Source organism: Mus caroli, chromosome 8 (assembly GCF_900094665.2).
Source record: "Mus caroli chromosome 8, CAROLI_EIJ_v1.1, whole genome shotgun sequence".
NCBI lineage: Eukaryota > Metazoa > Chordata > Mammalia > Rodentia > Muridae > Mus > Mus caroli.
The window spans coordinates 63,155,684-63,165,015 of NC_034577.1; the positions used below are offsets into that span (position 1 = coordinate 63,155,684).

The following is a 9,332-nucleotide window of genomic DNA, read 5'->3' on the forward strand; positions in this document are numbered from 1 at the left end:
GGCCTGAGGTAGCAGGCAGGAGATTAGAAACCCAACTAAGCTAAGGGCAGATTTAGGGTGTTGAGCTGGGAGTGAAAAGGAGGGCACAATAGCCGAGGAAGGCTTAGAAGAGCCCGGCCATTGAGCTAAAGCATTTAAAAAATAAGATTGTGTGTTTCATCTGCAGATCGGAGGGAACCTGGGTGGGGCTGGTAGCACGAACCACCTGGAACTTAAAGTGAGGCAGTAGGAGCTACTTGCTACACTACACCTTCCTCAGTGGCCTCACAGTGGTGGACATGGAAGACCTTCTAGCGGACATCCAGGTACACATGGAGCTAGAGCAGGGCAAGAACTTGGACTTCTGGCAAGACAGTACAACTGTTACTGAGACTGCCAGGCCCCAGGCCCCCCGCAAACTGGCGGCCTCGGGCAAAGGGCCAGGCGAGCTCCATGAGGGGATCAACGCAAAGACATACGACCAGCTGCAGGTCATCTTTCTGAGCATTGAGGGGAATATCCATGCTGGCAACCCCAACTTCGACGTGGACTACTGGGAGAGCCTGCTTCAGCAGTTGCCTGCTCACCTGGCCAGGGCTGGGCTCTGCCAAGCGCCACCAGAATGGTCTTTGGCAGAAACTGTTCAAACCAAAGCAGGAACAGGGCGTGCTGTTCTCAATTCTCAAGTCTGAGCTTGAGGAGTTGCCTCCCAGCTCTGGGCCTTCAGTGGACCCTGTGGAACCTGAGGGGGCTCCAGCAACCCGGGAAGGCAGCGGTGAAGCAGTGCTGAGGGAGGAGGACCTGATCCAGCAGAGCCTGGCAGACTCCAATATAGGGTGGTACAGCCCATGGCTGCTCACAGTGAGCCGCCTGCTGGACACGCATCTGCTGGAGCCTTAAGAGGGCCTTCAACGCCTGTAATGGTCGCACCAGCAGCTCCAGGCCACAGGCAGCGCCGGAGAGGGTACGAGGGCAGGATGAGGCACAGTTCAGCCGGAAGTGTCGCTGGGTAGCCCGAGCCTACCAGTGGGCGAAAGCCACGCTTCTTCAAGAGCCTGTACACCGGCTTCGAGTGGAACAAGTACAACCAGATGCGTTATCTCTTGAACAATCCAACGCTGAAGACGGTGTAGGGGTAAGCATTCAACAGCTACTTCCACCTCAGGCATAAGCAAGCCACGCCCAAGTACTTCCCAGAGGCCTACCTCCCCACCCCCCACCCCCCCCACCCCCAAGAAGCCCATCTCCATCCTGTGTCAACGCACTAGCATGCCCTACTGGGATGTTGTCTTCAAGATGATCAGCTATGAGTGGGAGTATTCACACCATCCAGGCTCTCTCTGCTAGTTCTCAGTGGCACCTTCCAGCTCTGGTGCTACTTCAAGCGCTACTGCTTCCAGCAGGTGATGTCCCTGCTGGGCTTTTGGCTTCCTGGACAGCTCCAGTGTTTGTTCTGTTGCTGTGTATTGTTGTAATGCTAAATACTGGCCTGGAAGATCTGGTTGCTGTAGGCATACATTTTTTGCAACATAATAAACACTAATAAACGTCCAACCTCTCTCCTCTAGCCCATCACCCAGCCAAGTTAGTGGAAGAGAAAAGTTATTAGGGGCCTATGGGGGCCTGTTTAGCAATAGTTCTTTGGGGGTGTGCTCAATCTTATTTGGCAGCAGTTCAGCCCCATAGTAAACACCAAAACAACGATCCAGCAGCTGCAGACCAGCTCTCAAGGCAGGCAGACAGCATAGACAAGCAGCAGCTTCAGTCCAGTTCTCAGAAGGTAAACACCAGGCACCAACCAGCAACTGCAGTTCAATCCTGAGGAAAATGCAAGGTTCACCAGTCAGCCGGAGGCGAAGTCCCAGCTCTTGGGCAAGTTTCTCTCAAAGGCAGTGTTCCCGCAAGTTGAGCTCAACAACATATGTAAGGTGAGCCAATACATGCGTGTCCTTAGTGAAGAACAGTGAGGCAGAGCAAAAGAAACCAGTGCCCTCCCATGTCTGTGGGGTCACATTTATACTCCTTCATCATGGGTCCTTTCACGTGTCTGCTATATGCAAGCATCTTTTCAACCTGTGTGCCCCAACAAAAACATAATTTGACATAACTGACTTTCCATATAAACCAGAGGTTTCCACTTGAGGAAATCCTCACCTACACCAAGGCATGCTATGTAACCTGCCCTTGAAGCCACCCCTGATTGGTCAATAAAGATGCCTACAGCCTGTAGCTGGGCAGAAGGGAGGGAGGTGGGGCTTCGGTTCCTGGGCTTGGGGTCTGAAGCCAGACCATGAGGAGGAGAATGGAGAGTGAAGAGAGAGAGAGGAAGACACTGTGGGGTAAGGGATTGCAAGAACTGGCTATGACGGTCTGCCAGCTGGAGTAAGAGTGGCTCAGGTGGAACATGGCAAGCCATATCTCAGGGTTATTGGCAGAGAAGTAGACGAAATAGCTTAGAGGGCTGATATCTGCCCAGTTCTTGTGCTGTTTAAGGCTTATTATAAATAGAAAGGTTTTGTGGCTTGTATCTGGAGATTGAATGATCTAAGGAGGGTCAGAAACCCCTAGTTGATATTAATTTTAACTACAACACTCCCAGGTAGGAGGGCCAAGGGGACTTTGGTATCACCTCTGGGTTCTGGGTCATCAGCACTGTGCCTGCATGGCTTTCCTGATCCCTGCCCGACCAGTGTAGAGAGAATATGTTGTGTATTGTATGGGTGCATCACCTGTCAATTAAAAACCATATGCTCTATAGGGAAGGGTAGAATAGGAGGTGGGACATCCGGGAGGAGAAAGAATTCTGGGCTCGAGCAAGGCTTGGGAAGGTTTGCCTGTACGGTGTGAGGCACACAGTCCCTGGCACAGTAACCAGCCAGGTGGCAGAGTGTAGGTCCGAGTAAACGGACTGTCTTCAGTTGTGATCTAGTCAGAGAAGCGCCTACATGTACGGCTAAGGGATTTGTAGATGTATTTTGCGTCTGAGTCTTATTTCTGGGAGCATGGGGTTGGAAGGAAGAACCAGATCCAACCCTCCGTTCATTCCCTCACACAGCGCCACACAGTCTGATGTTGGTTGCTTCTGTAGTTCAGCCGTAAACAATGACATTTGCCCGGCGCCCTGAAATGAAGTTGTGCATCAGAGTCTGAGCCCAAAGGCACAGAAGAAACTATCTCTAGGGAACTTTTGGGAAAGCTTGGTCCTGACATTGAAACTTCCTGTTTTTTTCTTTCTATTTTGGATGTCGATGTGATGGTTTGTGCATGAAGTTCTCAGTCTAAAGGTACTAAGGGTACTCACTAAATATGTTGATTCTGGAAGCAGGCCTGGGTCCTGACAGCCTCCAGTGGCTCTATGAGCCCCTCCTGGCCTGTCTGCCCCATGTTTGTTTAAGTTAATGGACTTGGGCTTCTGTTTGAGGCAGCTTGAACGTACTCTCAAGTGATTTGTGGAAGGCAGCCCTAATTCCACGCCTTGGCGAATGCACCCAAGTGATTCGGGGCTCATGCCAAACTACTCAGAAGTACCAAGTGATGCAGAACCCACAGAGAAAGCCTGGCTTCCGGCAGTGGGAGCTCTCCATGGAGCTGAGGGTGGAGGTACATAGGTGGGGCTCTCAGGGGGACCTCAGTCAGCTCAGGAGGGAAGGAGTCACCAGCTCATCTGGTCTATGGCCCAGTCCTCCCTTGAGCATGAGAAGCAGAATCAGAGAGTCTGTACCCGAGCCCTGAACCTGCTCTCCTCTGGATGCAGCAGGCAGATCTCCCCTGCAGGCACCCAGGTACTGTGAATGGCTCAGGCAGATGGGAAGCCCTACTTCCTCTTTGTTTAGTTTATACAAAAAGGAACTTCACATTTTTCCAGGATATTTTGCCTTTCAATACCCTGTTGTGCCCCAGAGCATATCCTAAGTCTCTCTCTGGCCTTTCCCAGGTGATCTATTTAAAGTAGCCCAACAGTTGGAGGCCGGTTCTGCAAAGGTGATTTCAGGAAAGTGCCCAGCTGTAGACAAGGCTCCAGCAATGCTACTTCAAGAAGGAAGGACCTCCCATCTCCTTCAGGAGGTCACTGGCAGGTGGCCACAGCTACTCCATGGGTTTGGAGAAGGGATACCCACAGCCCAGAATGGTACCACCCTCTACCCCTCTCCCCTGGCCAGTAGGACAGAAGGCACAGTCAGGAAGCCAGGATTCTGCTTGCTGTGACCAAGTGCCTGAGAGAAGCTAACTGCTGGGTTGGCTCACAGTTTCAGAGAGCTTGGGTCAAGGCTGCTCTTAACCACTAAGCCGCCTTTCCAGCCCTTTCTGTGGTGTAGAGCAACCCCTCCACCAAAATGACAGGTAATGAAATTGGGCAAGCTGCATAGTTTCCACAGTGAGCAGAGGCTGTGAGCAGGGCTCTTAATAGTGTGTGAATATTCCAGCCACTGCCCACCCACAGAACAACAGAGCAGCCGAAAGCGCCTGAAATCCCAGCTTTGAGCAGGAACCTCAAGGGGCCCCAAAGCATTGGTCAAAAGCACCAAGAGTGCAGACTGGTCACTCCTGAAAGGGGAGGAAGAGGGACGTGTCCCCAGCTCATGCCATGGGAGCAGGAGCAGCATTGCCTCCACAGAACAGCTGGGCAGGTGACAGGCACAAACTCAACTCATTAGGTAGCAAATTTTGATTAAGGCTGGGTATGAAACCCCAAATATCCCGGAACACTCTCAGCTTTGACAAAAAGCCAACAAGGGTAGGCTATCTCCTTTCGCCTCGGGTCCTTAATGTAGTTGCTGGACAGGATGTGTCCAGCAAAGTGCTTCTTCAGATGGCATCCAATGCCCCCACAGCCCACATTCCCAACATCACCGATGGCCTCTGTGTCACACTGCCCAAGTTCCTCCACTGGGCGTGCCTGTCCTGTCCCACTCACCTGCTGCCTGGGGAGCCCAAGGATTGGTTGAGCTATTTGGTAGGTAAAGGACTCTAGCAGCTCTGGTTGCCTTAGTAACAGGCACAATTCTCTGAGGAAGCCTTCTGGTGTATCCAGTCACATTGGACTAGTCTCATCGTCTGCAAAAACCCAAAGCTGAACAGGCTTCCAGTGGATGTGAACTACCGAGTCCTTCACTGGGGGTGCCTGACCAGTTCCAGTCACCTTCCCCGTGCCCAGCACATCCAGAGTCTACCGTCTGCAGCAGCAGGAGGCCAAGCCAGAGCCCATACGTGCAGAGTGCTGTGGGTTCTCCCTATCTGGAGCAAGCAGGGATGGAGAGGGAGCTTTAGTCGTGACTATCTACTGCATGAGTGGGCACCTGCACACACATGGATTCATACCCAGACATGTGCAGCATGTGCACACATGAACACATACATATAACTGCACACACATGTGCACACACAAATGTATGCTTATACACACATGCACAGAATGGTTCACACATATGTGCATATACATATTTATCCACATACATATGCACATGTAGTTTTTGCACCACCCTTCTTTTCATGTGCGCACGCGTGTGTGTGTATGTGTGTGTTAACGTGGAGGATGTTTCAAGGTTTCTTTCTTTCTTTTTTTTTTTGTTTGTTTTTTCAAGACAGGGTTTCTCTGTATAGCTCCAGCTGTCCTGAAACTCACTCTGTAGACCAGGCCAGCCTTGAACTCAGAAATCCGCCTGCCTCTGCCTCCCAAGTGCTGGGATTAAAGGCGTGCGCCACCACGCCCGGCCCAAGGTTTATTTCTTGAATGAGTTGTATAAGAGTATTTTTTTTTTTTTTTTTGCTTGGCACCAGCCAGTGATCTCAGTCTGCTCCTTGTTTGCGTGGGGTGTCTCTGGAGACTAGAAGAGGGTGCCAGATTCCCTGGAGCTGAAGTTACAGGTGGTTGTAAGTTGCCTAATGTGGGTATTGGGAATTTAACTGGAATCTTCTGCGAGAGCAGCGTGCTCTTAGTCCCTGAGGCTTCCTTCCAGTTCTGGTGCTATTGTTACTGTCTGTTGTTTTAAGCCTGCAGCACCGAGCATGCCAGGCAATCTCCCATCCAAGTACTACCCTGCTTAGGTTCAGCGATCAGATGAGATCAGGCATGTTCAGAGTGGTGTAACTTTTTTTTTTTTTTGAGACAAGTTTTATATAGCCCAGGCTAGACTCAAAATCTCTATGTATATGAATATGACATTGACCTTTGTTTTGTTTTGTTTTGTGTGGTTGCTTGTTTGTTTGTCTTTGTTTTGTTTGTTGTTGAGCTAGGATGGTATACAGCCCTGGTTCTCCTAGAACTCACCGTGTGTACCTTGAACTCACAGAAAGCCATCTGCCTCTGCCTCCAGAGTACTGGAATTACAGGCACCCAAAAGTTTAGTTTTTGAGAGAGGGTCCCATGTAGCTTAGGCTGGCCTGAAACTTGCTGATAATGTTGAACATTTTTTTTTACATTTCCTACATTTATTTGATAATGGGCAGAATATACATGTACAGAACTCCTGTGGGAATTAGGGGACAACTCAGTGTTCTCTTCCCAGGGATTAAATTCAGGTCATTAGACTTGACAGTGAGTACCTTACACACTGAGCCATGTCACCAACCTTACCCTGCATTTCTGCTCCTCCTTCGTCCACATGACCCAAAGAGAGCTCCGTGTGTGCTAGACAAACACTACATCAGCTGAGCCATCCCTCAGCCTTACAAGAGCAACAGCTAATCTGTGTGTCCAGTTACCAGCATGATCACAGCTCTGAATCCATTAGTAGGACTGGTCCATGAACACACGACTTTCTGTGTGAAGAACAGGATTGCAGGAAAGTTGACACTGGGGATTTAAATTTTAGTATTGCTCAAAATTCAAACACCAATAAATGTTTCTTTGGTGGAATACATTTCCACAATCAACTAAAATCAGAGCCATGGGTTCAGAAGATGCTTCCTGCCAAAGGCTGCTGTGCAAGATGCAAAGCCACCTCCAGGGAAGGTGTCACTCTGCAGAAGAGGCCTCCAGCGCCAGAGACAGCAAAAGTGTGTGGCCCTAGTGTTATAAGCCTAGCACTGAAGTGGAAACTTCTAGTTTTGGAAAGTCAATTATGTCAAATGATGTTTGTCAGGGCCTGGCCTTGCCACAGGATTGGGGTTCTCAACTGTAAGCAGGGATATCTGGAAGGCGCATAATAAGCACACAGGCAGCGTATTTGGGTACAAGCTGATGTGCAAATCTCAAGGCTTGACGTTGTACTTTCCCTCTCTCTGCTTTGCGTGCTTTGCAGCTTGAGGCTGTGCATACTCTGTACTCTCCTGTGCACTCTCTTCTCACTCCCACACACCCACACACACACACACACACACACACACACACACACACACACACACCACTCCTCTCACTTCTAACTTGCCCAAGTTTTTCCTTTTTTTAACGATTATTATTGTTATATGTAAGTACATTGTAGCTGTCTTCAGACACACGAGAAGAGGGCATCAGATCTCATTATGGATAGTTGAGTTACCATGTGATATCTGGGAATTGAACTCAGGACCTCTGGAAGAGCAGTCAGTGCTCTCAACTGCTGAGTCATCTCTCCAGCCCCGCCAAGTTTTTTGTTACTCTAAAAAGCAGGTAGAAAAAGAGACATTGTATAATCATTACCAGATGTGTCAAGTTCAAAAGAATAATCACATCTTACAAAGAATTAAGAATTAAGATTCCAATTGTTCCCCCAAAGTTTCAAGCTTCCCCTAGTCCCAGGCCCATGGCCAAAATAATAATTGCAAACTTATTATTTGGACTTTAACTTTCAACTTATTATACTTCAGAGGTCAAAGCTCCGAGGTCAGCTCCGTGTGGTTTCTTGTGAAGTTCTAATGATAAATGACATGGGCAAAGCTGCCAGGCAGTGGCCAGAAAGAATCAAGTTAACCCTTAACTTAGCAGTTCCACTAGCTTTCTGCTTCTGCCCATTGCACACAACGACTCTCCTAAGAGCCCAGTGTTTTCATTTAGCTTTACTAATCTCTAAATTTATGTATTCTATATCTTCTTTTAGGAGTTTAATTTTTACTTGGTATTCATACATACCCAAAGGAGACTAGGAACCACTCTCAAATGTACAAAACTCATTTCATAACTTCAATAGCTTTTTCATTTCTCAGGATCCCAATTTTGGCTCTGCTTCATTTTCTTAATTTGTTTCTAGACATAATTTCTTCAAACTTTCTTTGCAAGTCAAACACTGATCTGAAACTACCACTGTGCAGTTATTACATTGTTTCCAAGATGCACACAGCACGCACCTGGGCCACTAGGACTGTGCCGTGCTGTGCTGTGCTGTGTCATGCCGTGCCCCTATGCTTTAGTTTTTGATTGTTTAAGAATCATTACATCAGGGAACATCTAGTTTCACAGAATTCACCAGAGCAGAAGGAGAAAGAAATAGGAAAGTCAGATATAATAGAATAATTATGTACACCAAGGCCAACTGAAAAGCAGTCATGCACAAATGAAATCTATACAGCCGCTGTCCAGGGCTAAGGTCAGGAGAAATGGGAACAAGTTTTTTCCACAGAGCGCCTAAGGGCTTCTGAATTGTCACTGTCCAGGCCTGCTTCAGGTAGTTCCTTATTTCTGATGGCAGGTCCCATGGAAGGATGTCTCTCCTGCTTCTCAGGGTTCCAGACACCATCCACGTCATGGTATGCTGTTCCTAGCAAATGTTTTGTTGGGGAACACATATGAAAGGATGTATTACTAAAGCAGACATGGGAAAGAATATTTTCCTGAAGCAGACACAGATGAAAGGGTATTTGGATATAGCAGACACACGAAAGGACCCATGATGAAGGAGTATAAATATGACCCCACAGACAGTGGGAGATGAGCGCTGAGCCTTGGTCTGGTTTGCTCTGCCTCTATTCTTCGCTAAAGACACGCATGTGTTTGTTCACCTTACAAAGCATTGTTGAGCTCAACTTGTAGCTCACTGCTATTGAGAGAAACTCTTCCAAGAACTGCTTGTGAGGTTCCCAAGGCAGCTTGCTGCTTCTGCCATGTCAGGCAGGTTGGCTGGCCAGCCTGGCGGTTTCTTCAGGATTGAACTATAGCTCCTGTTTCCCGCCTGGTGTCTGCCTGCCGAGAGGACTGGTCTGCAGCTGCTGGGTCATATTTGGTGTTTGCTATGGGGCTGAACTGCTGCCAAAGAAGATCAAGCTCACCCCCAAAGAACTATTGCTGAACGGGTCCACTTCCCTCATAACCTAAAACCTTTTCTTTCCCACTCCCTCTGCTGAGTGGTGGGCTAGGGGAGAGGTCGAACCCTTATTATTTTTTTTTTTTTATATTTTTATTACATATTTTCCTCAATTACATTTCCAATACTATCCCAAAA

The 9,332-nt window shown here is 48.4% G+C and overlaps 1 pseudogene; it reads left to right on the top strand.

Annotated features, from left to right (window-relative positions):
* Positions 1-251: 251 nt before the first annotated feature.
* The window catches only part of LOC110300845, a 175,840-nt pseudogene continuing 166,759 nt past the window's right edge, over positions 252-9,332 (top strand).